This window comes from Haliaeetus albicilla, chromosome W (assembly GCF_947461875.1).
Source record: "Haliaeetus albicilla chromosome W, bHalAlb1.1, whole genome shotgun sequence".
Lineage (NCBI taxonomy): Eukaryota > Metazoa > Chordata > Aves > Accipitriformes > Accipitridae > Haliaeetus > Haliaeetus albicilla.
Genome location: NC_091515.1, coordinates 22,292,564 through 22,319,133, shown reverse-complemented (window position 1 = coordinate 22,319,133; position 26,570 = coordinate 22,292,564). Strand labels below are relative to the sequence as shown.

Below are 26,570 nucleotides of genomic sequence, written 5' to 3'. Positions count from 1 at the left end.
TTCCAATTCTTTTCCTCTACTCTGAATAATATCCTGGTGTCTAAGTTAACATCTTGTAGAGAGAACTTCTGCTATTAACCGTTCTCACTTTTAAAATTACACTACAAAGTTCTCAATACTACTACAAATAATTAAAATTAGCCTGAACTTATCAAATAAAATTACAGTTATTTTGACTCTTGAGTATTTTTGTAGGATCATTTGCAAAGATAAGGAAGTCTTTGTGATTAGCAGTGTATTACTTTGAGGTTTTGACAGTCTTCATGATATAATTTTATTGCAGGTAAGTAAATTCCTCTGTGTTACATGATTTTTTTATATCAAATCCATATTTTCAGGGGAAAAAACATGAAGTAACAGTGCCAGGTCCAGGGAGATTCTGCAGCAAGGCCAGAAATAAAACTCTAGAGTGCCCAGTTTCTAGAAATTTGCATGTGATTGGCACGTTTAACTAAGGTTTTGTTTAGTAGCATGCAACTTACTTTTCTTTTAAAAAAAATCTTTATATTCAGCAAAAACCCAAACATGCACTTTGGTCTTGCTCCAACTAGTGCTTGTCAATCAACTATATAATTCTATATTAATCAGAGCCGAAGTAATTATTTAATGGTTGAAGAATAAACAAAAGCATATGCACATGTTTTCAAAATCCCTCCCTGAGGACAAAGCCCTGAAACAACGCACACTGATAGCACCAGTGTACAAGGCACAGGAACGAAAGTGGTTGTTCAGTTAGCAGCAGGAGAATTGATTAGCAGCTGGAAGTGCTGCATTTGTGTTGCAAATTGGCTTGTCTCCTTACTGATAAGTGCAATATCTGAGTGGGGTGGACCATGAACCAGTGATTCGCCAGATTGTTAAAGAAGGGTATAAAATAAGGCAAAGGCAGCAGGACCCTCGGATCACAATACAATATAAAATATATTCGTGAAAGACATCTTATGGCAGATTGTCAAGTCTAGGCACTGATCACTCCCCATCGTTATCTAGTACTCTGTTGCATTAACTCCTCTGTCATTTGTCGTTAAAATAATTTACTGCAGTATATTCCATTCCTGGGTCTCAATAAAATAATTGTAAAGTAGCAGTGAGTGATTTCTTTTATGAGATTACTTTTTAATATTGCATGTGAAAAAGTTAAATGTTATTCCCACATGAGAGAGGATGTCTCTATCAGAGACAGTACCGGAATTCTGATTTTGTGGGTTTTTTCACTTTTGGGTATTAGTTACAAGATCATCTTTCTCCAATATTTGATTTCATAGGTTTTCTTTGACAAAGGTAGTTTCAAAATTGTATTTGCCTAATATATACAATGATAAAAAGTGTCCATAGTTACATGTGCAGATGAAATAAAAATTAGGAAATTGAGTGGAACTCATGTTAAAAAACTGATCTTGTAGTTTATAGTGATAGGTGGTAATCACTTTTCATAGCATCATAGAATAGTTTGGGTTGGAAGGGACCTTTAAAGGTCAGCTAGTCCAACCCCCCTGCAATGAGCAGGGACATCTTCAGCTAGATCAGGTTGCTCAGAGCCCCGTCCAACCTGGCCTTGAATGTTTCCAGGGATGGGGCATCCACGACTTCTCTGGGCAACCTGTTCCAGCGTTTCACCACCCTCCTCGTAAAAAATTTCTTCCTTATATCTAGTCTGAATCTACCCTCTTTCAGTTTAAAACCATTACCCCTTGTCCTATCGCTACAGGCCCTACTAAAAACTCTGTCCCCATCTTTCTTATAAGCCCCCTTTAAGTACTGAAAGGCTGCAATGAGGCCTCCCAAGAGCCTTCTCTTCTCCAGGCTGAACAACCCCAACTCTCTCAGCCTTTCCTCATAGGAGAGGTGTTCCAGCCCTCTGATCATTTCTGTGGCCCTCCTCTGGACCTGCCCCAACAGGTCCATGTCCTTCTTGTACTGAGGACTCCAGAGCTGGACGCAGTACTCCAGGTGGGGCCTCACCAGAGCGGAGTAGAGGGGCAGAATCGCCTCCCTCGACCTGCTGGCCACGCTTCTTGTTATGCAGCCCAGGATATGCTTGGCTTCCTGGGCTGCGAGTGCACATTGCCGGCTCGTGGCCAGCTTTTCATCCACCAGTACCCCCAAGTCCTTCTCTGCAGGGCTGCTCTCAATCCCTTCATCCCCCAGCCTGTATTGATGCTGGGGGTTGCCCTGACCCAGGTGCAGGACCTTGCACTTGGCCTTGTTGAACCTCATGAGGTTCACACGGGCCCACTTCTCGAGCTTGTCCAGGTCCCTCTGGATGGCATCCCATCCCTCAGGCGTGTCAACCGCACCACTCAGCTTGGTGTCATCTGCAAACTTGCTGAGGGTGCGCTCGATCCCACTGTCTATGTCACTGATGAAGATATTAAATAGTACTGGTCCCAATACGGACCCTTGAGGGACACCACTCGTCACTGATTTCCATCCGGACATTGAGATGTTGGCCACTACTCTCTGGATGTGACCATCCAGCCAATTCCTTATCCACCAAATGGTCCACCCATCAAATCCATATCTCTCCAATTTAGAGAGAAGGATGTTGTGTGGGACTGTCAAAGGCCTTACAGAAGTCCAGATAGATGACATGTAGCTCTTCCCTTGTCCACTGATGTAGTTACTGCTAGATGTTAGTAAGTACAATCTGTTCCTGAAGCATCAACTGTGGCAAGTCTGTCGGAGTAAAGCTACAGGACTCTAGATCCTGTTTGATCTTCAGTGACAGTTTTTAGCATTATATATATATTTATGGTTCAAAAAATTATCTCAGTGTAACTTGAACAAAGTTTGGTATTTTTTTTACCCAGAAGCCTCCGATTAAATACATTTTTATGGAAATACAAATTTTGTTTAAGAGTTCAAGAGATTCTGTTTTCCCAGAAGTGGTGCTGAAAAAGTGAAGTGTAAGCATGAGATGTTTGTTTCAAAAGTTTAGCAAGCTGTAGTAAAATGTGCCAAGTCTGTATAGCTCCCAGATGGGTCAGTAGCATGTCCAAAGAGAGCAGTTTTAGTACTTTAGGGGAACTATGGAATTTCATATCCTGTTAAATAAAAATTGGCAAGATCCATCAAATTTTCTACATTGAAAACATCCCAGATGTATCCAGTTTTCAATAACTTTTTGGGGGGGGGGCATTTCAATAAAGAGGAGAAAATGAAAATTAAGTTCTGGTTATAACTGTATACTTTTTTTTTTTTGTAGTGAGGTGAAGTACTGTCACAGAGGCTCACACAATCAAATTAAACAGCTGTTAAACTCAGCAAAATTTATTCTTTAATCAGAATCGTTTAGAACTCCGACAACATTAGTAAACCACAGGTTCAGTAATGTAAGGGGAAATTAACACTACACAACTGACTTAAGGATTCTTAAGCTTTAGAAATGATAACCCAAAATGTGCATATCAAGGAAAGAGAAATATCCCATATGTTCTCACCAATCACCCCAGGTAAAATGAATGGGATTTCAGGCTGACAGGACTCAGAAAACGATATTTTATCTGATTGAGAGAAACATAACCACATGCCTCAGACTAATGAAGAATTACCTGCTGAGAACGAGAAATCAAGGAGAGGAGCTGCTGGATGCTCTGTTTGGTTGTTAATATCACCTAACTTTTTAAAAACCCTTAGTTATCAGATCAGCTTAAAAAAGAATTGCAAGATCTAAAAAATGGGAAGCATTTGCTCTTTGCTATTTTAGGAACACATTGCCCATCTTTTCTCTGCAACTAGGAAAGCAAAGACACGACTCTAGAAACTGAAAACAACAAGCTGAAATTTCCACCATGGGGGAGGGCTTAAGAAAAATGAACGCCACCAAACAAACTGATTAAGTGGCAGGAACTGTGCATTGTCTTTCTATCTGTACAGCGAGCAGACAGCAAGGAGAGAGAGAAGTAGTGCCTGGGGAAGGATGCTTGCGGGGGTGCTGGAGGTGCTTGTGGGGAAGATGCTCCAGGAATGGGACATCTTATTTTTGTGTCCCCCTCCATCTCAGTGCTAGTACAACCTCCCGTCTGTACAAACCCTGCTTGGATTTGCCATCTGATGCCCAAAGCCTGTGTTATCTTTGAGTTCCTCTCATCACCCAAGGGGCATCATAAGGTGCTAGGCTGCTGCACCCATAATATAACATCATTTTTATTTAAGAAGCATCTTAGAAATGCTAAAAGCAAAACCCAACCAACCAAAAAACAAAATCTATAAGGGAAAAGCTGTATCTAAGGCAGCAAAGTAAAAAACCCACCAGGTTTGCTGTTGCCCGAGTACCTTATTTCTGCCCCTTCCCACCTGTGCATTATGGTACTGTCTTTAATGGCACTCAAATTTACTATTTTTTATAGGTCCCCATACCTCATTTAATCCAGGAGGTGGAAGCATAAAGAGGACAAATTAAAGTTACCCAGATAACCATGAATTTCCCTTTTCCCAGTTTTTGCCTGCTTGACCCTGCAGCCTGAGGAATCATAGAATCATTTAGGTTGGAAAAGACCTTCAAGATCATCGAGTCCAACCATCAACCATGCCCACTAAACCATGTCCTGAAGTGCCTTGTCTACGCGCTTTTTGAATACCTCCAGGGATGGTGACTCAACCACTTCCCTGGGCAGCCTATTCCAATGCCTGACAACCCTCTCAGTAAAGAAATTTTTCCTAATATCCAACCTAAACCTCCCCTGCCACAACTTGAGGCCATTTCCTCTCGTCCTATCTCCAGCCACCTGACAGAAGAGACCAGCACCCACCTCACTACAACCTCCTTTCAGGTAGTTGTAGAGCGCGACAAGGTCTCCCCTCAGCCTCCTTTTCTCCAGACTAAACAGCCCCAGCTCCCTCAGCCGCTCCTCGTAAGACTTGTGCTCCAGGCCCCTCACCAACTTGGTTGCCCTTCTCTGGACACGCTCCAGCACCTCAATGTCTTTCCTGTAGTGACGGGCCCAGAATGTACTTTCAGAGCAGTTTTATGTGATGCTGCTGTAGCTGCGTGCGCGCACACACACGCGCGTGTGCGCTGTGGCCATGCTTGCAATGCAGGCAGTGTGCCAGGGGTCTGTGGGGAGGTGAGCAACTCCCAAAGAGAAGGTTACACCTCTCTTCACAGGCATGTGAAAATGCTCAGTGTGCTTCAAGCACAAGCAAATGGCTAATGAGAGGAAGCTGGCGTTTTATTGTGCAGTATAATAGCATAGCAGAGCAAAACACAATAAAAGGCAGACAGCCCTATCCCTGCAACATAAACCTGGCTGGGCTTTAGAGCACTTGGGGTCTATTACACAAAACTCTGTGGCGTGGGGAAGGCAAAGGATTTCAGCTCCATTTACTGACATTAAGCAGGGCTGCTACAAGCACAGGTTCACTCAGTTACAGCCACCTGGCAGGCTCTCCTGCAAGCTGAATCTCCTTGAGATATCTCAGGATATCCATCCAGGAGAGCCAGATGCTCCTGTAGATGCCCCACTGGTCATGCTCAGTCCTTCCCAGTCTGGCTGCCTGGGTTTTTTTTTTTTAGCATGTCCCTCATGCTGTCCCCCTTTCTGCACATCACATCCCCACTTATAGCCCAGCCCCAGCGGCTCAAGGTTCTCCAGATGGCTGGTACAGACCAAGCTTGTGTGCTCCGATAGTGCCGTGGCTGATGGCTCTGTTTGGTTTGACTTCTTGCCAGCCTGGCTCAGAAGATGGATGAGCTTTATTAACAAGCAAGTGGCTCTAGGGAGGGGACTAAGGGCTAACATACATGCCCAGAGCCAAGAAACCGGGTTGTCTTCTGTCCTCTGCTCTGGTGTCTTGTAATGCATGTCACACCTTAGTGTTACAGAGGCTCACACAATCAAATTCAACAGGTGTTAAAACTCAGATTTATTCTTCAGTAGAAAAAGTTAAAACCCCAATAACGTTAGTAAACCACAGGCTCAATGATGTAAGGGGAATTAGTACTACACAGCCGACTTAAGAATTCTTAAGATTTAAAAATGATCACTCAAAATGCGCATGTGTCGTGGTTTAACCCCAGCCAGCAACTAAGCACCATGCAGCCTCTCACTCACTCCCCCCCATCCAGTGGGATGGGGGAGAAAATCAGAAAAAAAAAAAAGTAAAAGTCGCGGGTTGAGATAAGAACGGTTTAATAGAACAGAAAAGAAGAAACTAATAATGATAATGATAACACTAATAAAATGACAACAGTAGTAATAAAAGGATTGGAGTGTACAAATGATGCACAGGGCAATTGCTCACCACCCGCCGATCGACACCCAGCTAGTCCCCGAGCGGCGATTCCCTGCCCCCCCTTCCCAGTTCCTATACTAGATGGGACATCACATGGTATGGAATACACCGTTGGACAGCTTGGGTCAGATGCCCTGGCTGTGTCCTGTGCCAACTTCTTGTGCCCCTCCAGCCTTCTCGCTGGCTGGGCATGAGAAGCTGAAAAATCCTTGACTATAGTCTAAACACTACTGAGCAACAACTGAAAACATCAGTGTTATCAACATTCTTCGCATACTGAACTCAAAACATAGCACTGTACCAGCTACTAGGAAGACAGTTAACTCTATCCCAGCTGAAACCAGGACAGCATGTCACTCACCTAAAAGATGAGGGCTCTCAACCTGCAGGAGTTACCTAGGGCAGTGCCCCGACCCAAGGGGAGAGTCCCCGACTGCAGACCCGCTGCTCCGAGGAGGACTGATTCCCAATATGTCCTCCAGCAGGGCCTCGTTTATACCCTTGTCGAATCTGATCTGTGGTCATTTTAATCCCCATTGGCCAAAAGGTCAACACTTCCATGTACCTGGTGCATTTGATTGGTCAGTTCAACTTTCAACCTGCAGCCTCCAGGGTTTGGTTTTTTTTTTTCCTCTCCCCCCTGCCTGGAGAAGTTTCGTTTCCTGTTGGGGTGGGTGTACCTGCCACACAGTCCACCCCATGACCACAATCACGATTCGACTGGTTTCCTTGGAGTGGTGGTACAGTCACCTCTTGCCTCCAAAGTTAAAAGGGAGCGCAGTCTGGTGAATTTGACACTCATTGTGGGTCATCATTTCATTCTGGTCTAGAATTAGAGTGGAATATCTGACACAGGAATATCCAGCGCACGAACAGGTTTTAAAGGTGTATACTTAACCGTTAGCACAGACTTCACTACTGCACGTTTGATGCAACTTACTGTAATACAGATGACAATAATCACAACTACAAGCATTATTAAAGATTGGAGAAGGCTGGTCATCCATCCCATCAAAGAAAATCCAAACACATTGAAAAACCTTTCCCAGCCAATTAGTCCCTAGCACAGAAGCAATTGCCTCTGAGTCTCTTGCGACTTTCTTTATTTTGTTGATTTGATCTTGAAGCGGCATTGACACATTCAGAATGTGAACACAGCAGTCATTCATTGACAGGTTCAAAACTCCACATACACCTTTCTCTTTCAGTAGCATCAAGTCCATTACAGCTTGATTTTGGATGGTCATTTTACTGGTATGTTGTAACTGATAATTCAAGAGTCTCAAACTGTCAGATGTAACATTGGCTAAGGCTGATAGTTGTAAACTCAGTTCTAGAATGCTCTGTTGGTTTCGCACTGGAGCAACTCCTAGCCCAAATATTGATTCCACCCACCACCCAACTCATGTTGAGGCTTCCTGCCATCCCTTCTGTACACTCCGTGGCCTATGATACCACCACTTGTATGGTATGGGCCCTTCCCGGTAAATGGGAGAGAAACAAAGCACACCAAATGTGCAGGCTAGTCCCAGGACAGTTGGATATAGTTGGGAATACAAATGACCATCAGAACATGCCCACACCAAGTTAGAGGGTGCAGGGACAGTGGCTGTTCGACATGAACCTGGTATGGTAGTAAGGGGACAACAGTAGCCTTTCTTGCTACAGTCCAGGACAGAAGGTCATAAATAGCTAGTATTGCTACATAGACAGCCTTGTATAAGAGCTTCTTGGACAGGAGGATATAGCCATAGTAATGGCATTCCATCTATGTCTTTGCACCCAATTTACACCTGACAGTTCCAGAATGGAGATCTTCCCGCTGTTACCGAAATCCGGAATAAAACTCCTTAACAGCAATGAGAAGTTAAGAAGCAGGCACTCCTTTATTGCAGCGCTGGGCACACAGGGGATCGCTCCACCTAGTGTGTGCACCTGTCTGGTTTAATCATGTGTCCTGGTTTCAGCTGGGATGTAGTTAACTGTCTTCCTAGTAGCTGGTACAATGCTGCGTTTTGAGTTCAGTATGTGAAGAATGTTGATAACACTGATGTTTTCAGTTGTTGCTCAGTAGTGTTTAGACTACAGTCAAGGATTTTTCAGCTTCTCATGCCCAGCCAGGGCACCTGACCCAAACTGGCCAACAGTGTATTCCATACCATGTGACATCCCATCTAGTTTAGGAACTGGGAAGGGGGGGGCAGGGATTCGCCGCTCGGGGACTGGCTGGGTGTCGGTCGGCGGGTGGTGAGCAATTGCCCTGCGCATCATTTGTACATTTCAATCCTTTTATTACTACTGTTGTCATTTTATTAGTGTTATCATTATCATTATTAGTCTCTTCTTTTCTGTTCTATTAAATCGTTCTTATCTCAACCCAGGAGTTTTACTTCTTTTCCTGATTTTCTCCCCCATCCCACTGGATGGGGGGGAGTGAGTGAGCGGCTGCGTGGTGCTTAGTTGCTGGCTGGGGTTAAACCACGACAGTCCTTTTTGGCGCCCAACGTGGGGCACGAAGGGTTGAGATAACGACAAACCTGACCAGAGCTTGTTAAAACAAAATTTGTTCTAAGCTTTCATTATGTTGATTTATGTGTTCTTAGAGTTGTTGCTCTGGTTTTTAAAGCTCTGTTATGTATCACCTCGCTTGCTGTATGCAGTTCCTCTTCTGCTGCTTATCATCCGTGGGAGGTGGATTAAGGTTTTCGCTTTGATGTATGGTATAACACTGGTTTATGGTATGATAAAGTCATCGGCTGTGGGATTAATCCGGTATTTGCACTTAGCATTGTCACCTTTATACTCCGGGAGCCATCTGTGGGAAACTATTAATAATTATACCATTTACCTTTCCTCCATGGAAAACCAGGCTATGGGTGGGGTACCTTTCTTCCCCTCTCCTTTCTCCTTCAGTCCAGTTACAATGGTGTTTGAGAATTTTGAAAAATTTGAATACTCCTGGGATGTTGGGACTAGCACGGTCCTAGCCCTACTGCTAGGAATTAGCATGCTTCTGAATGTGGTTCAGCTCTCGTTTTAGGTTAAACAGCTATTTAAGAAGATCACCCAGAGATGTGCCCCAAGGCTGGATAATTATGAGTGGCAGGGTGTGTGGGGTAGTATGGGCAAGTACCTAGAAAAGTGGGCACCTCCAATGTTTTGGAAATTCACCTCTGAACAAGTGCAGGATCCAGAAGAACTAGTAAAATATTTGGAAAAGGTATGCTGTCACCCCGGCAGCTCCAGAGAGATACAAATCACTGCAACGTGCTGGGGCCTGGCCCATGCCTATCGAGCCCTGTTCGACACCACTCAGTACCCTCAAGGGGAAGAGAAAGCCTCTGGACCTAACAACAAAACGATGAGCACCGTGGCCACCCAAACCTCGGCAACGGGCGCTGCGGCCCCTCCAGGCCCGGCAAGGAGCATTGCAGGCACCCAGTCCTTGGCGACAGGCACCGTGACCCCTCCAGCCCCAGTGACGAGAACTCGGGCTATCCAAACCTCAGCAACAGGCACTGCAGCCCCTCCAGCCCCAGCAATGAGCACAGCAGCTACCCAAACCTTGGCAACGGGCACTGTGGTCCCTCCAGCCCCAGCGACGAGCACTGCTGCTACCCAAACCTCGGCGACAGACACTGCGGTTATCCAAAACCCGGTGAGCGATACTGCAACTGAACCAGCGGACCAACCTGCACCAGCATCAGTTGCCCCCGTACAGAAAAAGAAATATACAAAAAAATCAGTTCGCTTAGCGAAGGATGAAGATGAACCAGGGTCATCACGGGAACCAGAGGAAGAGGCAGAACCAGAGGTAATAACCTGGTCCCTATCCTTGAGTGAGCTGCGGGATCTGCGAAAAGACTTTGGCCGCCGTATAGGTGAGCATATTATCACCTGGCTCCTCCGATGCTGGGACAATGGGGCTAATAGCTTGGAATTAGAAGGTAGGGAAGCCAAGCAGCTGGGATCGCTTGCCAGGGAAGGTGGCATTGACAAGGCAATTGGAAGAGGGACACAAGCCATCAGCCTCTGGAGGCGACTCCTGTCAAGTGTGAAGGAAAGGGACCCCTTTAAGGAAGATGTTATATGTCAATCAAGCAAGTGGACCACCATGGAAAAAGGTATTCAATATCTGAGGGAATTAGCTGTGCTAGAGACGATCCATCATGACCCGGACAACCCACAATTACCCAAAGATCCAGACGAAGTCCAATGCACACGACCCATGTGGCGGAAGTTTGTACGGAGCGCACCATCATCCTATGCCAACGCATTGGCAATAATGGCCTGGAAGGATGAAGAGGCACCGACAGTGGAGGAAGTGGCTCGCCAACTCCGTCAATACGAAGAAAATCTCTCCTCCTCCCTACAAGCCTGCATTGCAGCTGTGGAGAAGCTGTCCGAGGATGTCCAACAAATCAAAGAGGATATGTCCTACTCCACACGTGTAAGGACCAATGTCTCAGCTATTAGGAGTGAGCGCTCCTCTTCCCAAGAGAGAGAATATAGAAGGTACACACCACGAGGTGCCCTGTGGTTTTACCTATGTGATCAGGGAGAGGACATGAGGAAATGGGACGGAAAACCTACCTCGGTCCTAGATGCACGGGTACGTGAACTGCGAGGAAAAACCACCACAAAAGGGGATTCTACCAGGAAAAATGCTGCTCCAGTTTCCAAACAGAGTAGAAGGGCTGATTTCATTTCCGATCCTCTTGAAGGGACTTCTGAGCCAATTTTACGAGAAGTGAATACTGAATACTCTAACCAGAATTAGAGGGGCCCTGCCTCCAGCCAGGTGGAGGAAAGGGATAACCGGGTCTATTGGACTGTGTGGATTCGATGGCCTGGCACGTCAGACCCACAGGAGTATAAGGCCCTAGTAGACACCGGCGCACAGTGCACTCTAATGCCATCAAGTTATAAAGGGACAGAACCCATTTGTATTTCTGGTGTGACAGGGGGATCCCAAGAATTAACTGTATTGGAAGCTGAAGTAAGCCTAACTGGAAACGAATGGCAGAAACACCCCATTGTGACTGGTCCAGAGGCTCCGTGTATCCTTGGCATAGACTATCTCAGGAGGGGGTATTTTAAGGACCCGAAGGGGTATCGATGGGCTTTTGGTATAGCTGCCTTGGAGACGGAGGGCACTGAACAGCTGTCTACCCTGCCTGGTCTCTCTCAAGACCCTTCGATTGTGGGGTTGCTCAAGGTTGAAGAACAACAAGTGCCAATTGCTACCACGACGGTGCACCGGCGGCAATATCGCACCAACCGAGACTCTCTGATTCCCATCCACAAGTTGATTCGCCAACTGGAGAGCCAAGGAGTGATCAGCAAGACTCACTCACCCTTTAATAGTCCCATATGGCCAGTGCGGAAGTCTAATGGGGAGTGGAGACTAACAGTTGACTATCATGGGCTGAATGAAGTTACACCACCGCTGAGTGCTGCCATTCCAGATATGCTAGAACTTCAATACGACCTAGAGTCAAAGGCAGCCAAGTGGTATGCCACAATTGACATTGCTAATGCGTTTTTCTCAATCCCTCTAGCAGCAGAGTGTCGTCCACAATTTGCCTTTACTTGGAGGGGTGTCCAGTACACTTGGAATCGACTGCCCCAGGGGTGGAAACACAGCCCCACCATTTGCCATGGACTAATCCAGACTGCACTGGAAAAAGATGAAGCTCTGGAACACCTGCAATACATTGATGACATCATCATATGGGGGAACACGGCAGAAGAAGTCTTTGAGAAAGGGAGGAAAATAATCCAAATCCTTCTGAAAGCTGGTTTTGCCATAAAAGAAAGTAAGGTCAAGGGACCTGCATGGGAGATCCAGTTCTTAGGAGTAAAATGGCGAGATGGACGTCGTCAGATCCCAATGGATGTGATTAATAAAATAGCAGCTATGTCTCCCTGAATAACAAAAAGGACACACAGGCCTTCTTAGGTGTTGTGGGCTTTTGGAGAATGCATATTCCAAATTACAGTCTGATTGTAAGTCCTCTCTATCAAGTGACCCGGAAGAAGAATGATTTTAAATGGGGCCCTGAGCAACAACAAGCTTTTGAACAAATTAAAGGGGAGATTGTTCATGCAGTAGCCCTTGGGCCAGTCCGGACAGGACAAGATGTTAAAAATGTGCTCTACACTGCAGCTGGGGAGAATGGCCCTACCTGGAGCCTCTGGCAGAAAGCACCTGGGGAGACCCGAGGCCGACCCCTGGGGTTTTGGAGTCGAGGATATCGAGGATCCGAGGCTCGCTATACTCCAACTGAAAAAGAGATACTGGCAGCGTATGAAGGAGTTCGAACTGCCTCAGAAGTGGTTGGTACTGAAACACAGCTCCTCTTAGCACCCTGACTGCCAGTGCTGGGCTGGATGTTCAAAGGGAGGGTCTCCTCTACACATCACGCGACTGACGCCACGTGGAGTAAGTGGATTGCAGTGATCACACAATGGGCTCGCATAGGAAACCCCAGTCGCCCAGGAATTTTAGAAGTGATCACGGACTGGCCAGAAGGCAAAGATTTTGGAATGTCACCAGAGGAGGAGGTGGCACGTGCTGAAGAAGCCCCGCTGTATAATAAACTGCCAGATAATGAGAGGCAATATGCCCTGTTCACTGACGGATCCTGTCGCATTGTGGGAAAACATCGGAGGTGGAAGGCTGCTGTATGGAGTCCTACACGACAAGTTGCAGAAACTGCTGAAGGAGAAGGTGAATCGAGTCAGTTTGCAGAGGTGAAAGCCATCCAGCTAGCGTTAGACATTGCTGAAAGAGAAAAGTGGCCAGTGCTCTATCTCTATACTGACTCATGGATGGTGGCAAATGCCCTGTGGGGGTGGCAAATGCCCTGTGGGGGTGGTTACAGCAATGGAAGCAGAGCAACTGGCAGCGCAGAGGTAAACCTATTTGGGCTGCCGCACTGTGGCAAGATATTGCGTCCCGGCTAGAGAATCTGGTTGTAAAAGTACGTCATGTAGATGCTCACGTACCCAAGGGTCGGGCCACTGAAGAACATCGAAACAACGAACAGGTGGATCAGGCTGCCAAGATTGAAGTGTCTCAGGTGGACCTGGACTGGCAACATAAGGGTGAGCTATTTATGGCTCTGTGGGCCCATGATACTTCAGGCCATCAGGGAAGAGATGCAACATATAGATGGGCTCGAGATCGAGGGGTGGACCTGACCATGGACACTATCGTGCAAGTTATCCACGAATGTGAAACATGTGCTGCAATTAAGCAAGCCAAGCGGTTAAAGCCCCTGTGGTATGGAGGGCGATGGCTGAAATATAAATTTGGGGAAGCCTGGCAGATTGACTATATCACACTCCCACAAACTCGCCAAGGCAAGTGCTATGTGCTTACAATGGTGGAAGCAACCACTGGATGGCTGGAAACATATTCTGTACCCCATGCCACTGCCCGGAACACTATCCTGGGCCTTGAGAAGCAGGTCTTGTGGCGACATGGCACCCCAGAAAGAATTGAGTCAGACAACGGGACTCATTTCCGAAACAACCTCATAGACAGCTGGGCCAAAGAGCATGGCATTGAGTGGGTGTATCATATCCCCTATCATGCACCAGCCTCTGGGAAAATTGAGGGATACAATAGACTGTTAAAGACTACATTGAGAGCAATGGGGGGCGGAACTTTCAAACATTGGGATACACATTTAGCAAAAGCCACCTGGTTAGTCAACACCAGAGGATCTGCCAATCGGAGTGGCCCTGCCCAGTCAGAATTTTTACATACTGTAGAAGGGGATAAAGTCCCTGTAGTGCACATGAAAAATATGTTAGGGAAGACAGTCTGGGTTACTCCTGCCTCAGGCAAAGGTAAACCCATTCTTGGGATTACTTTTGCTCAAGGGCCTGGGTGCACTTGGTGGGTGATGCGAAAAGATGGGGAAGTCCGATGTGTGCCTCAAGGGGATTTGATTTTAGGTGAGAATAGCCAGAATTAAACTGTATGATATTAGTTGCTATATAACCCTGCTACTGTATGTTATCATTACTATAATTGTTATATGCTATATCCATAGTACTATAGTAAGAATCACTTAGATCAAGCAAGAAAGAACTGTGATAAAACTGAGCAAAGCGCAGTAGTGATGGAACCAGAACTGACTCCAGCATGCAACAATCCAACGGTGCACACCATCCTCCTGCTGCGTCCAATGTCATCTGCTTGTCACACCGCACTGAAGCCCAATTCTGCTCTACCGACTGAGAGGACTTTGCACCATCCCTCCTGCCCAGACAGACTGGTATGACAGATGGAGCCCAGAGTCGGAAACTAAATGAACTCAATGAACATTTTATGAACATAACCCATGAACTAAAGGAATGATATCTCTGTGTGTGTATAATTATATATATATATATATATATATATCATTGTTCATATGTCTCAAAGGGATGGAAAGGTGGTGATGATTGATCAGGATGTAACTAAAGGTATGGGAACTGAGCATGACGTCAATGGTATAGAATAAGGGGTGGATACTGTCCTGGTTTCAGCTGGGATGTAGTTAACTGTCTTCCTAGTAGCTGGTACAGTGCTATGTTTTGAGTTCAGTATGAGAAGAATGTTGATAACACTGATGTTTTCAGTTGTTGCTCAGTAGTGTTTAGACTATAGTCAAGGATTTTTCAGCTTCTCATGCCCAGCCAGGGCACCTGACCCAAACTGGCCAACAGTGTATTCCATACCATGTGACGTCCCATCTAGTTTAGGAACTGGGAAGGGGGGGGCAGGTTTTTTCGCCGCTCGGGGACTGGCTGGGTGTCGGTCAGTGGGTGGTGAGCAATTGCCCTGCGCATCATTTGTACATTCCGAGCCTTTTATTACTGCTGTTGTCATTTTATTAGTGTTATCATTATCATTATTAGTTTCTTCTTTTCTGTTCCATTAAACCGTTCTTATCTCAACCCAGGAGTTTTACTTCTTTTCCCGATTTTCTCCCCCATCCCACTGGATGGGGGGGAGTGAGTGAGCGGCTGCGTGGTGCTTAGTTGCTGGCTGGGGTTAAACCACGACAGTCCTTTATCCCATAACACTCCACTAGCAGAGTTGAGTCAGTTCTGTTGCAGATACAGCTGAAGCCTCTGTTTTGTGAAGCAACTAGCCAAAGCCTACTGCTCAGGGATCTCTAGGTGAGCAGAAATGTGATGGACCTCTTCCTCCAAATACATAAATTGAATATGTTGAACTGGAGCTATCATGAATGCCACAAATTATGCTGCTGCTGGAGATGCATCCCTGAGTGCAAGCCCAGGAGTGTGTTGGACAGCAGTGAGCTCTGCAGGAACCCAGTGGGATAAACTGGCCAAGATTGCCTCTGGTTTATCACTCACTGGGAAAGCAGCACTAGTAAAAGCTCTGGTACCCATCTTGTACTGTGTTCGCTGCATCTGACAACTTTGCATTTAATAGTCACAGTCTTATTTTGCACTTGTCTGGTTCCTTGCGAAGTTCACTCCTCTGCAGTTCAGGTCATTCCTGCTACATTACTTCCTACAACATACAACTCACATCACAGATTATTTTTCCCCCAAGGTTAAATGTCCTTGAGGCACACACCGAGTCTCCCCATCCTTCCGCATTACCCACCAAGTACACCCAGGTCCCTGAGCAAAGACAATCCCATGAATGGGTTTGCCTTTTCCCATGGGAGGAGAAATCCACACTGCCTTCCCCAGCCACTTCCCCATGTGCACTACGGGGACCTTATCTCCTCCCACAGTATGTAGGGGTTTTTTTGGGCAGGACCAGGACGGTTAGCAGATCCTCTGGTGTTAACTAGCCAAGTGGCTTCTGCTAAATTTGTATCCCAATGCTTCCATGCCCCATTGCCTAGCGCTCTCAACATAGTCTTTATCAGTCCATTAAATCTCTCAGTTTTTCCAGATGCTTGCGGGGGTGATAGGGTATGTGGTACACCCACTGTCCTGGTTTCATCTGGGATGTAGTTAGCTGTCTTCCTAGTAGCTGGTACAGTGCTATGTTTTGAGTTCAGTATGTGAAGAATGTTGATAACACTGATGTTTTCAGTTGTTGCTCAGTAGTGTTTAGACTACAGTCAAGGATTTTTCAGCTTCTCATGCCCAGCCAGGGCACCTGACCCAAACTGGCCAACAGTGTATTCCATACCATGTGACGTCCCATCTAGTTTAGGAACTGGGAAGTGGGGGGGGCAGGGTTTTCGCCGCTTGGGGACTGGCTGGGTGTCGGTCGGCGGGTGGTGAGCGATTGCCCTGTGCATCATTTGTACATTTCAATCCTTTTATTACTACTGTTGTCATTTTATTAGTGTTATCATTATCATTATTAGTCTCTTCTTTTCTGTTCTATTAAGTCGTTCTTATCTCAACCCAGGAGTTTTACTTCTTTTCCTGATTTTCTCCCCCATCCCACTGGATGGGGGGGGAGTGAGTGAGCGGCTGCGTGGTGCTTAGTTGCTGGCTGGGGTTAAACCACGACACCCACTCAATGCCATGTTTCTTTGCCCAGGAGCTTATGAGGTTATTTTGGAAATGAGTCCCATTGTCTGATTCAATTCTTTCTGGGGTACCGTGTCGCCATAAAATTTGCCTTTCGAGGCCTAAGATGGTGTTTTGGGCAGTGGCATGGTTTACAGGATATGTTTCTAGCCAACCATTAGTTGCTTCCACCATGGTGAGTATGTAGCGCTTGCCTTGGCGTGTTCGTGGCAGTGGTCCAATGTAGTCAATTTGCCAGGCCTCGCCATATCGAAAGCCCAGCCACCGCCCTCTGTTCCAGGGAGACTTTACTCTGGTGGCTCGCTTGATTGCAGCACATGTTTCACATTCATGAGTGACCTGTGTGATGGCCTCCATGGTCAGGTCCACCCCTTGATCACGAGCCCACCTATATGTTGCATCTCTCCCTAGATGTCCCGATGTCTCATGGGCCCATTGAGCTACAAATAGCTCACCCTTACACTCCCAGTCCAGGTCCACCTGAGCTATTTCTATTTTGGCAGCCTTGTCTACCTGTTCATTATTTCGATGTTCTTCAGTGGCACGGCTTTTGGGCACGTGACCATCTACATGACGTACCTTTAGAGCCGTGTGTTCTACACGGGCAGCAATGTCCTGCCACAATGCTGCTGCCCAGATGGGTTTACCCCTGCGTTGCCAATTGGTCTTCTTCCACTGCTGTAGCCACCCCCACAGGGCATTAGCCACCATCCAGGAGTCGGTATAGAGGTAGAGTACTGGCCACTTTTCTCGTTCAGCAATATCTAGGGCTAGTTGGATGGCTTTCACTTCTGCAAACTGACTTGACTCGCCTTCTCCTTCAGTGGCCTCAACGACTTGTCGTGTGGGACTCCACACAGCAGCTTTCCACTTCCGATGGTTCCCTACCACACGACAGGATCCATCAGTAAACAAAGCATAACACCTTTCGTCTTCTGATAACTCATTATATGGTGGTGCCTCTTGGGCATGAGCCACCTCCTCAGGCGATGCTCCAAAATCTCTGCCTTCTGGCCAGTCCATGATCTCTTCCAGAATTCCTGGGCGGTTGGATTTCTCCAGTCGAGCCCGTTGCGTGATCAATGCTATCCACTTACTCCATGTAGCGCTGGTTGCATGATGTGTAGAGGGGATGTTTCCCTTGAACATCCAGTGTAGCACGGGCAATCGTGGTGCCAAGAGGAGATATGCTTCTGTACCAACAACTTCTGAAGCGGCTCGAACCCCCTCATATGCTGCTAGTATCTCTTTTTCAGTCGGGGTGTAGTGGGCTTCTGATCCTTGGTACCCCCGGCTCCAAAACCCTAATGGTCGACCTCGGGTTTCTCCTGGTGTTTTCCACCAGAGGCTGCAGGTGAGACCATGCTCCCCAGCTGCAGTGTAGAGTACATTTTGTACATCTGGCCCTGTCCGGACAGGCCCAAGAGCTACTGCACGAGCTATTTCCTGTCTGATATGCTCAAAGGCTTGTTGTTGTTCAGGGCCCCATTCAAAACAGTTCTTTTTCCACATTACTCGATAGAGAGGGCTCACAAGCTGACTATAACCTGGAATATGCATTCTCCAGAACCCCACAAGGCCTAGGAAAGCTTGTGTTTCTTTCTTGTTAGCTGGTGGAGACATAGTTGCTATCTTGTTAACCACATCCATAGGGCCATGACGGCATCCATCCTGCCATTTTATTCCCAAGAACTGAATCTCCTGTGCAGGTCCCTTGACCTTACTTTTCTTTATGGCGAAACCAGCTTTCAGAAGAATCTGAATTATTCTTTTTCCCTTCTCAAACACTTCTTCTGCCTCGTTGCCCCACACGATGATGTCATCTATGTATTGTAAATGTTCAGGGGCATCGCCTTGTTCCAGTGCCGTTTGGATTAATCCGTGACAAATGGTAGGGCTGTGCTTCCACCCCTGGGGCAGTCGATTCCAGGTGTATTGGACACCTCTCCATGTGAAAGCAAACTGTGGCCTGCACTCTGCTGCCAAAGGAATGGAGAAAAATGCATTGGCAATATCAATTGTAGCATACCATGTGGCTGCCTTTGATGCCAGTTCATATTGGAGCTCTAACGTGTCTGGTACAGCAGCACTCAGTGGCGGTGTCACTTCATTCAGGCCGCGATAATCTACTGTTAACCTCCATCCTCCATCAGACTTTTGCACTGGCCATATAGGACTATTAAAAGGTGAATGAGTCTTGCTGATGACTCCTTGGCTCTCTAGGTGATGAATCAGCTCATGGATGGGAGCCAGGGAGTCTCGGTTTGTCCGATATTGCTGACGGTGCACCGTCCTGGTAGCGATTGGCACCTGCTGTTCTTCAACTTGCAGCAATCCCACAGTGAAGGGATCTTCCGAGAGGCCAGGCAGGGTAGATAGATAGCTGTTTGATCTTCTCTGCATTTACAGTGGCTACACCAAAAGCCCATCGGTACCCCTTTGGGTCCTTGAAGTACCCTCTCTTGAGGTAGTCTATGCCAAGGATACAAGGGGCCTCTGGGCCAGTCACAATGGGATGCTTTTCCCACTTGTCCCCTGTCAAGCTCACCTCAGCCTCCAGTATAGTCAATTCTTGGCAATTCTTGGCATCCCCCTGTCACTCCAGACATCCAGATGGGTTCTGTGCCCCTGTATCCTGATGGCATCAGTGTACACTGTGCACCAGTGTCTACCAAAGCCTTATACTTCTGTGGGTCTGATGTGCCAGGCCATCGAATCCACACAGTCCAGTATATCCGGTCATCCCTTTCCTTCTCCTGGCCGAAGGCAGGGACCCTCTATTGCTGTTCCTCATCAGAATATTCACTGTCCGATCCTTGCGGTGCCAGACCAGAAGTCCCCTCACCAGAATCAAGGGAGGTGGTTTCAGTTCTTCTATGCCTGGAGGATCGCTGAGTGCTTTCTTGGGCCTCTACAGCAACTACGCTGACAGCCTTCTTCTTGGGTGACCCCTTCTTAACAGCTGTCTTCCCTCTCAGTTCACGCACACGGGCTTCCAGCTTAAAGGTGGGTTCACCATCCCACTTCCTCATGTCCTCCCCTTGGTCACGCAGGAAGAACCAGAGTGTACCACGTGGCATACGCCTTGGGCTCCCTTTCCCTCTGACCGGGGCAGGAGAGGACTGATTTCTTGGAGCATCCCCAACAGCCAAGGCACTGTCCTGTAGGGATGAGGAGACACAGAGATTTTCCTCAAAGTTTTGGAGCCAAGACGACACTTTCTCCACAGTTGGTGTTTCCATATCTGGACAATACATTGCTGCCAAGCTGTTAGAATACGACGCTGGGGCACCTTGAATCACCTTTCACCACATGGCCCGTGTGCACAGGACATCCTCTGGATCTTTGGAGACTTCCTCATCATCTAGATCACTGTAGATGACTTCCACCACTGCTAACTCTCTCAGGTACTGGATGCCTTCATCTGCGGTAGTCCACTTTTCTGAGGAATTCACAAGATCTTCCTTGAATGGATATCTTGCCCTCACACTTGAGAGGAGCCGGCTCCAGAGACTGCAAACTGCTGCCTCTTTTCCAATTCCTCTTTCAATTCCCTGGTTTCTAGCAAGGGATCCCAGCTGTTGGGCTTCCTTGCCTTCCAGTTGCTGACTATCAGCCCCGTTATCCCAGCATCGGAGCAGCCAGGCAGCAATCCGCTCACCTGGCTGGTGGCTGTAATCTTTCTGCAAGTCCCGAAGTTCTGAGGACATCAGGGACCAGGTAGTTTCCGCTTCCTGTTTAAGTTCCCTCACTCCTTCCTCCAATTTCTTTATCGAAGGACCAGCTTCTAGATCAAGCCTTTCCTCTTCTTCTTCTTCCCTCACTAATCGATGGTATGGACCCGTTGATCTCCTGGTCCACTGTTTCCTTTTCACTACTGGGGCAATTACTGTAGTTGTTGTTGTTTGGGTCCCTATCTCGAGCATGGTGTCCTCAGATGCAGTCTGGGTCCCTGCCTCAACCATGGTCCTCTGACAGTGTTGAACTATGGCTCGGTAGGCATAGACCAGGCCCCAGTACAGTGCAAGAAGCTGCTGGTTTTCATTGGGATAGGCAAGGCACCCTTCTATCAGGTGGCGTGTCATTTTGCCAGGGTTACTTGCCTGTTCGGATGTAAAATCCCAGATTATGGGAGGTGATAACCATCCTAGGAATCTGCCCAAATCCTTCCATATACCCTGCCACCCAGGGACCGGTCGCTTGAGGGCACATTTCAGTATTGCCTCACCTAAAACTTGCCTTCTCTTATACCAGGACGAGACCAGATTCCACAATACCCATAATATGCCACCAGTATTAATTATTAGTATTAAACAGCTCACATAAGGGTGAACAAGGACCTCGGGAGCCTGCATAATAAAACCATTCACATCAATGCCTGGTAGGGAGAGGGAGATGTGTTCTCTCATCTCCTCCACAAGATAGCTCCCACAACACAGCAAAGCCATCAGTGCCAGGACAAAGCACACAGCCATTATTTGCATTAACATGTTCCCAAACTCAGCAAGCTAGAGATAAGCAAGCAGCTAACAAGCTCTGTGACCTGCACAGGAGCTTGCCACTTAATAACTAGCTATAGAACGCTTAATGCAAAACTGCCGTTGTCGTGCCCCACGTTGGGCGCCAAAAAGGACTGTGGTGGGTTGACCCTGGTTGGATGCCAGGTGCCCACCAAAGCCGCTCTATCACTCCCCCTCCTCAGCTGGACGGGGGGGGAGAAAATATAACAAAAGGCTCGTGGGTCAAGATAAGGACAGTTTAATACAGTGATAGCAAAGGTCGCGCGCGCGAAAGCAAAGAAAAAAAACCAAATGATGTTATTCTCTACTTCCCATCAGCAGGCGATGTCTAGCTGCTTCTCGAGAAGCAGGGCTTCAGTACGCGTAGTGGTTGCTCCGGAAGACACAAATGCCCCCCCTCCTCCATCTCCCTTTACTTAGCTTTTATATCTGAGCTGACGTCATGTGGTATGGAATATCTGTTTGGTTAGTTTAGGTCAGCTGTCCTGGCTGTGTCCCCTCCCAAGATCTTGCCCTGCCCCAGCCTGCCATTGAGGGGAGGGCAAAAATGTTGGGGAGACAGCCTTGATGCTGTGCCAGCACTGCTCAGCAGTAGCCAAAACACTGGTGTGCTATCAACACCTTTCTAGCTACTGATGCAGAGCACAGTGCTATGAGGGCTGCTATGGGGAGGATTAACTCCATCTCAGCCAGACCCAATACATAAGCACGACTCAGTCCAATGCTGTTTGTACCTGGGGAAGCAGGTGCCTGCAGTAGCGAAGTCTCCTCCTAGACTGGTTGGTGTCCTGTGCCCCAAGTGTAGCCGGGGCAGGTGACTGTTGCTGTCCCAGGAAGAGCAGCTTCTTGCCGCATCCCAGGCTGGGGGAGAGGTGTGCTGTTCTCACCACCACTGACCTCTGCAGAGCAGCACCCTGGGCAAGCATGACCAGACTGTGAACAGAAAAGGGCTGTTCCACAGGGTTCTGGTAGCAGGAGGGGGTGTCAGATACCCCAGGAGAGGCGACATGGGAGAAATTCCCAGACAGGAACGGGAAGAGGAGTCTGGGAGAGGGTGAACATGGGCAGAGCCTGATGGGACCAGAGAGATGAGGTGCTGGCAGTGGTGAGTGAAGAGCATGAGCACAGTGTGGAGGTCAGAAAGAAACCAGTGAGCAGGGAGACCTGTGATGGCTCAGCTCATTGTAGGAGCATGAAGGCACAGTTCTATCATGTAACATGGTTATGGTGGTGAAACTGCTGCTCTGTCATATTTCTAGGTCTGGCGGTGGATGAATCAGTGGAGTGTGTCCGAACAGAAACAACAAGGCATGTGTTCTTCTGGAAGAAAAAGAAAGTCAGTACCAGATACACCACAAACAGGATGACTGTGAAACATGAAGGTAACCATGATGAGAACAGGGCCCATGTCCTGTTACTTACCCTGAGAGATACCATTCCTCTCAGCTAGGTGCCCCAGGTGACCGCTTAGCTTTGTTGAACTACAGATGCTCTTCCACCACTGTCAGAGGAGCCAGTGTTTCACTGCTTGTCTCTGAAGCAAGCATCGGAAACATCTTTTTGCTTGCAAAAGAAATTATGATGTAGGAGCGCTCTTCCTCTGCTCTGGGTAGCCTGGGTCCAAGGCCAGGCATGCTGAACTGGGAAATGGGCACAACTAGAAACGCATGATCATGACTGAGTCCCTGATCTTCTCTAAGGGTTTCTCAGGGCTCGTTGAGAGAGGTTGGGCAGCAATAACACACTCCCTGACTTTCCCCTCTCATCTTCCTTGTGCTAAGCAGGCATCTAGGTGCAGGAGTCTCCTGGCGATGCCAGAAATGTGTCTCAGGAACTGCAGAAAGTTGGTGCATTTTCTGCAAGAATGGCAAGAGTCATGTTCTGCATCACTAAAAACAGGGATTTCATCACCTCCACCATGTTTTTGTCCTCATTTTATGATCAATTCCAGTTACTCAGATGTTTACAGCTGGGACTAAAGATCCTGCCTTGCAGTGTGTCCTTCTAGAAGAGCCTGCTCTATCCCATGCATTTTCCACAAGTGTCTCCTGTAGTTCTGAATATCTCTGTGGCTGAGGTCTCGCACACTTTCATTTGGAAGACTATGACAGGCTGCCATCATAGATTGTTTTTCTGAGCTTAGACTTCATTCTTCCAAAGGTAGCTTCAAAAAATTAATCTTAGTATATTCTTTTATATCCTCTTACACTTTTTCTTAGAACTCTGTTGTTGCATCCACTAGCTTTGGAGGCCTTTATCTGACAATACTGCAATGAAATTCCCTTTCAGGTTCCATTTTGGAGTCAGCCAAACAGTCAGTCTCTCTGGTAAAGGGTGGCAGGTCAGAGTACACTGCAGCTCTGGCCTGGGAGAAAAAGGGGGCTTTTCCAGGACACAGTCTTCACAAACTGCTGGAATCCACAAAGGACAATCCCATGGTGACTGACTTTGAGGTAAGAGAAGAGCAAGAAAAACATTGAGATAGTAAAGCGCTCACCAGTTAGCAGCTCTTCAGAGTGCTCTGCAGGTGTTTTCTGTCTTTTAAGTCAGGATGATGCTGTGTGTTATATGAATGCACACAAATATGGGCATATGTCGTGGTTTAACCCCAGCCAGCAACTAAGCACCACGCAGCTGCTCACTCACTCTCCCCCCACCCAGTGGGATGGGGGAGAGAATCAGGAAAAGAAGTAAAACTCGTGGGTTGAGATCAAAACAGTTTAATAGAATATAAAAAGAAGAAACTAATAATGATAACACTAATAAAGTGACAGCAGTAACGATAAAAGGATTGGATTATACAAATGATGCACAGTACAATTGCTCACCACCCACTGATCAACACCCAGTTAGTCCCCGAGCGGTGATTCCCCTGCCCCCATTCCCCCCAGTTTATATACTAGATGTGGCGTCACATGGTATGGAATACCCCGTTGGCCACTTTGGGTCAGCTGCCCTGGCTGTGTCCTGTGCCAACTTCTTGTGCCCCTCCAGCTTTCTTGCTGGCTGGGCATGAGAAGCTGAAAAATCCTTGACTTGAGACTAAACACTACTGAGCAACAACTGAAAACATCAGTGTTATCAACATTCTTCTCATACTGAACTCAAAACATAGCACTGTACCAGCTACTAGGAAGACGGTTAACTCTATCCCAGCTGAAACCAGGACAGCATAATATGAACATACAAAATGTATTAAAGCTACTTCTTATGTATCTCAGTTTACAAGCTGCGCCAGGTTTGCATTATCCATGGACAGTGGGAGTAGGAGGGAGGAATGTGAGTGAATTACCCTGGCATCAGCAGGAGCTCAGACGTGGGCAGGGGTTAGTTACTGTGCAGGAAAGCAGTGCATGGTGTCGGGGACACTTTTTTCCCTGTGCTGTTTCCCTTGTTAGGCCTACATTGCAAGGTATGGCGTATAGCTAAACTGAAACAAAACAGCAGTCCCCTGGTATCACTGTCCTACTTGTTTAATGCATTGTGCCAGCGCTGTTGTGAGTGCACTGAGCTGCCTCCCTCCCCAGCTGGCACAGAAGCCACTCAGCAGCAGCAAAGTGCTTGAGGCAAATGACAAAACCTGCCTGAACGCAGCATGCAGTGATCTTTCCCCCACTGCAGCTGCCGAGCTCCTGAAGGCAGTGTAGGGATGTTTCACGTGGCAGGGATCAGGTATACGCAAACCCTGTGTCATCTATGGTGTCCTGAATTTTTAGACATGGCAGAAATTGGTTTGTTTTGTCACTGGCTCACCGAGCCCTAAACTGGGGCAATAAAAGCAATATAAACAGGATAATCTAGATGTATAGTGCTGGCATGCTCCTTTAAAGTATCCATAACTTTCAACAAGCCTGACTCCCGTGTGACATAGCTTCATGTGTAGTCTCTAGTGCCTTTAAAATCCTGCAACTAACACCCAGCAGGACCCTGCTGCATCTAGATAACTGCTTACTGAATGGCTGTCTTCCAGGTGTTGCCATCATGGATTTGGTGAAGAATGTGCCATGGGCCGTGACCAGACCTTGCAACCTGAGGAGAGCCCTGAGAGAATATGTGGGCAGGTTTGACCCTTGCCAGTGTGCCTCATGCCCCAGCAATGTCAGGTCTGTGCTTTCCAGGACGGAGTGCCTCTGCCTGTGCCAGGCTGGCATCTACAGCAAAAACTGACACACGAGCTCTGGGTTACAAATCAGGTATTTGGGGTGATACTGTCATGATGTAAATATGGTCCTTCTGATGCAAAATGCACAGCAGGCTTCAGTCAGGCATTCCTGTGGCATGGGAAAACTGAGAAGGCTAATTGTTGCTTTTCTAGATAATTTGAAAATTAAATTCTGTATATTTTCTATAGAATAAAATTCTGAAATTTCATTTAAAAAATAAAAAACTGAATGATTTTGACCATGTAAAGGTTTCATACAATTAACTGTCTAATACCTGAACCTTTCTCTTCCATGTTATTTTCAATAAGATTCCAATGCCTATCAAAAAGTATTTTTCTTAGCATAGTGATATTTAGTCCTGCATTTAGAACTCCCAAGTTTCAGCTCATTTCTGTTGCACCAAGTCTCAAGTTTGTTAGTTATTCCACTATGGCATCCCAATTTTCCAAATGGCTGAGGCCGTTGCAGAAACATTAAAGGGTTAGTCCTAAAACACAGCCTGTCCTTGCCCCTCCCCGGGTCACTCTGTTCGGACACCTTTCATGGTGCTCAGACTCTGCAGGCAGGATATATGCAAGTCAAAACTGCAATGCTGTTATCTATTGGGTAACATGGAAGATAGTCAGGATTTAGCAAGACATTAGGATAAGCATTAGTTTGTTCATTTTCCCTCTAAGACCCCCAGGAAGTCTTCGGCCAGGGAGGCATCAGCCAGGTGGGGAAGGGCTGGTCACAGCTGCTCCTTGGGACAGGTCCTCAATGTTGTTAACTTTTTCTGTTCTTAGCATGTTTTTCCAAAGCACTCATGATATAATAAATTCGTATCATACCTTTTACCAAAAACACCCTGGCAATTTTGTCAAAGATGAATCTGACGTAACCTTCCCTTCCTAAATCCATGGCACTTCTTATCCCATGGTGATGGTCAGAAAGTACAAGAATAAAGGCAGGATTAAAAATAAAAAATCAAACTGAATAGGCATGGCTCATAAAAGAAATTATAAGACATAGTAAAAGATTCCTCAGCTACATAATTAAGATAATAGGAAATGAGCTGTTCGGCAATAAGGATGAAGCCGAGATCAAAGATAATTATGCAAAAATTAAGAAACCCATTCCTTAGTTT

The 26,570-nt window shown here is 46.9% G+C and overlaps 1 long non-coding RNA gene across 1 annotated transcript in view; it reads left to right on the top strand.

Annotated features, from left to right (window-relative positions):
• The window catches only part of LOC138683444 (uncharacterized), a 423,605-nt gene that overhangs the window by 273,965 nt on the left and 123,070 nt on the right, over positions 1-26,570 (top strand). The gene's annotated exons all lie outside the window — the stretch shown is intronic.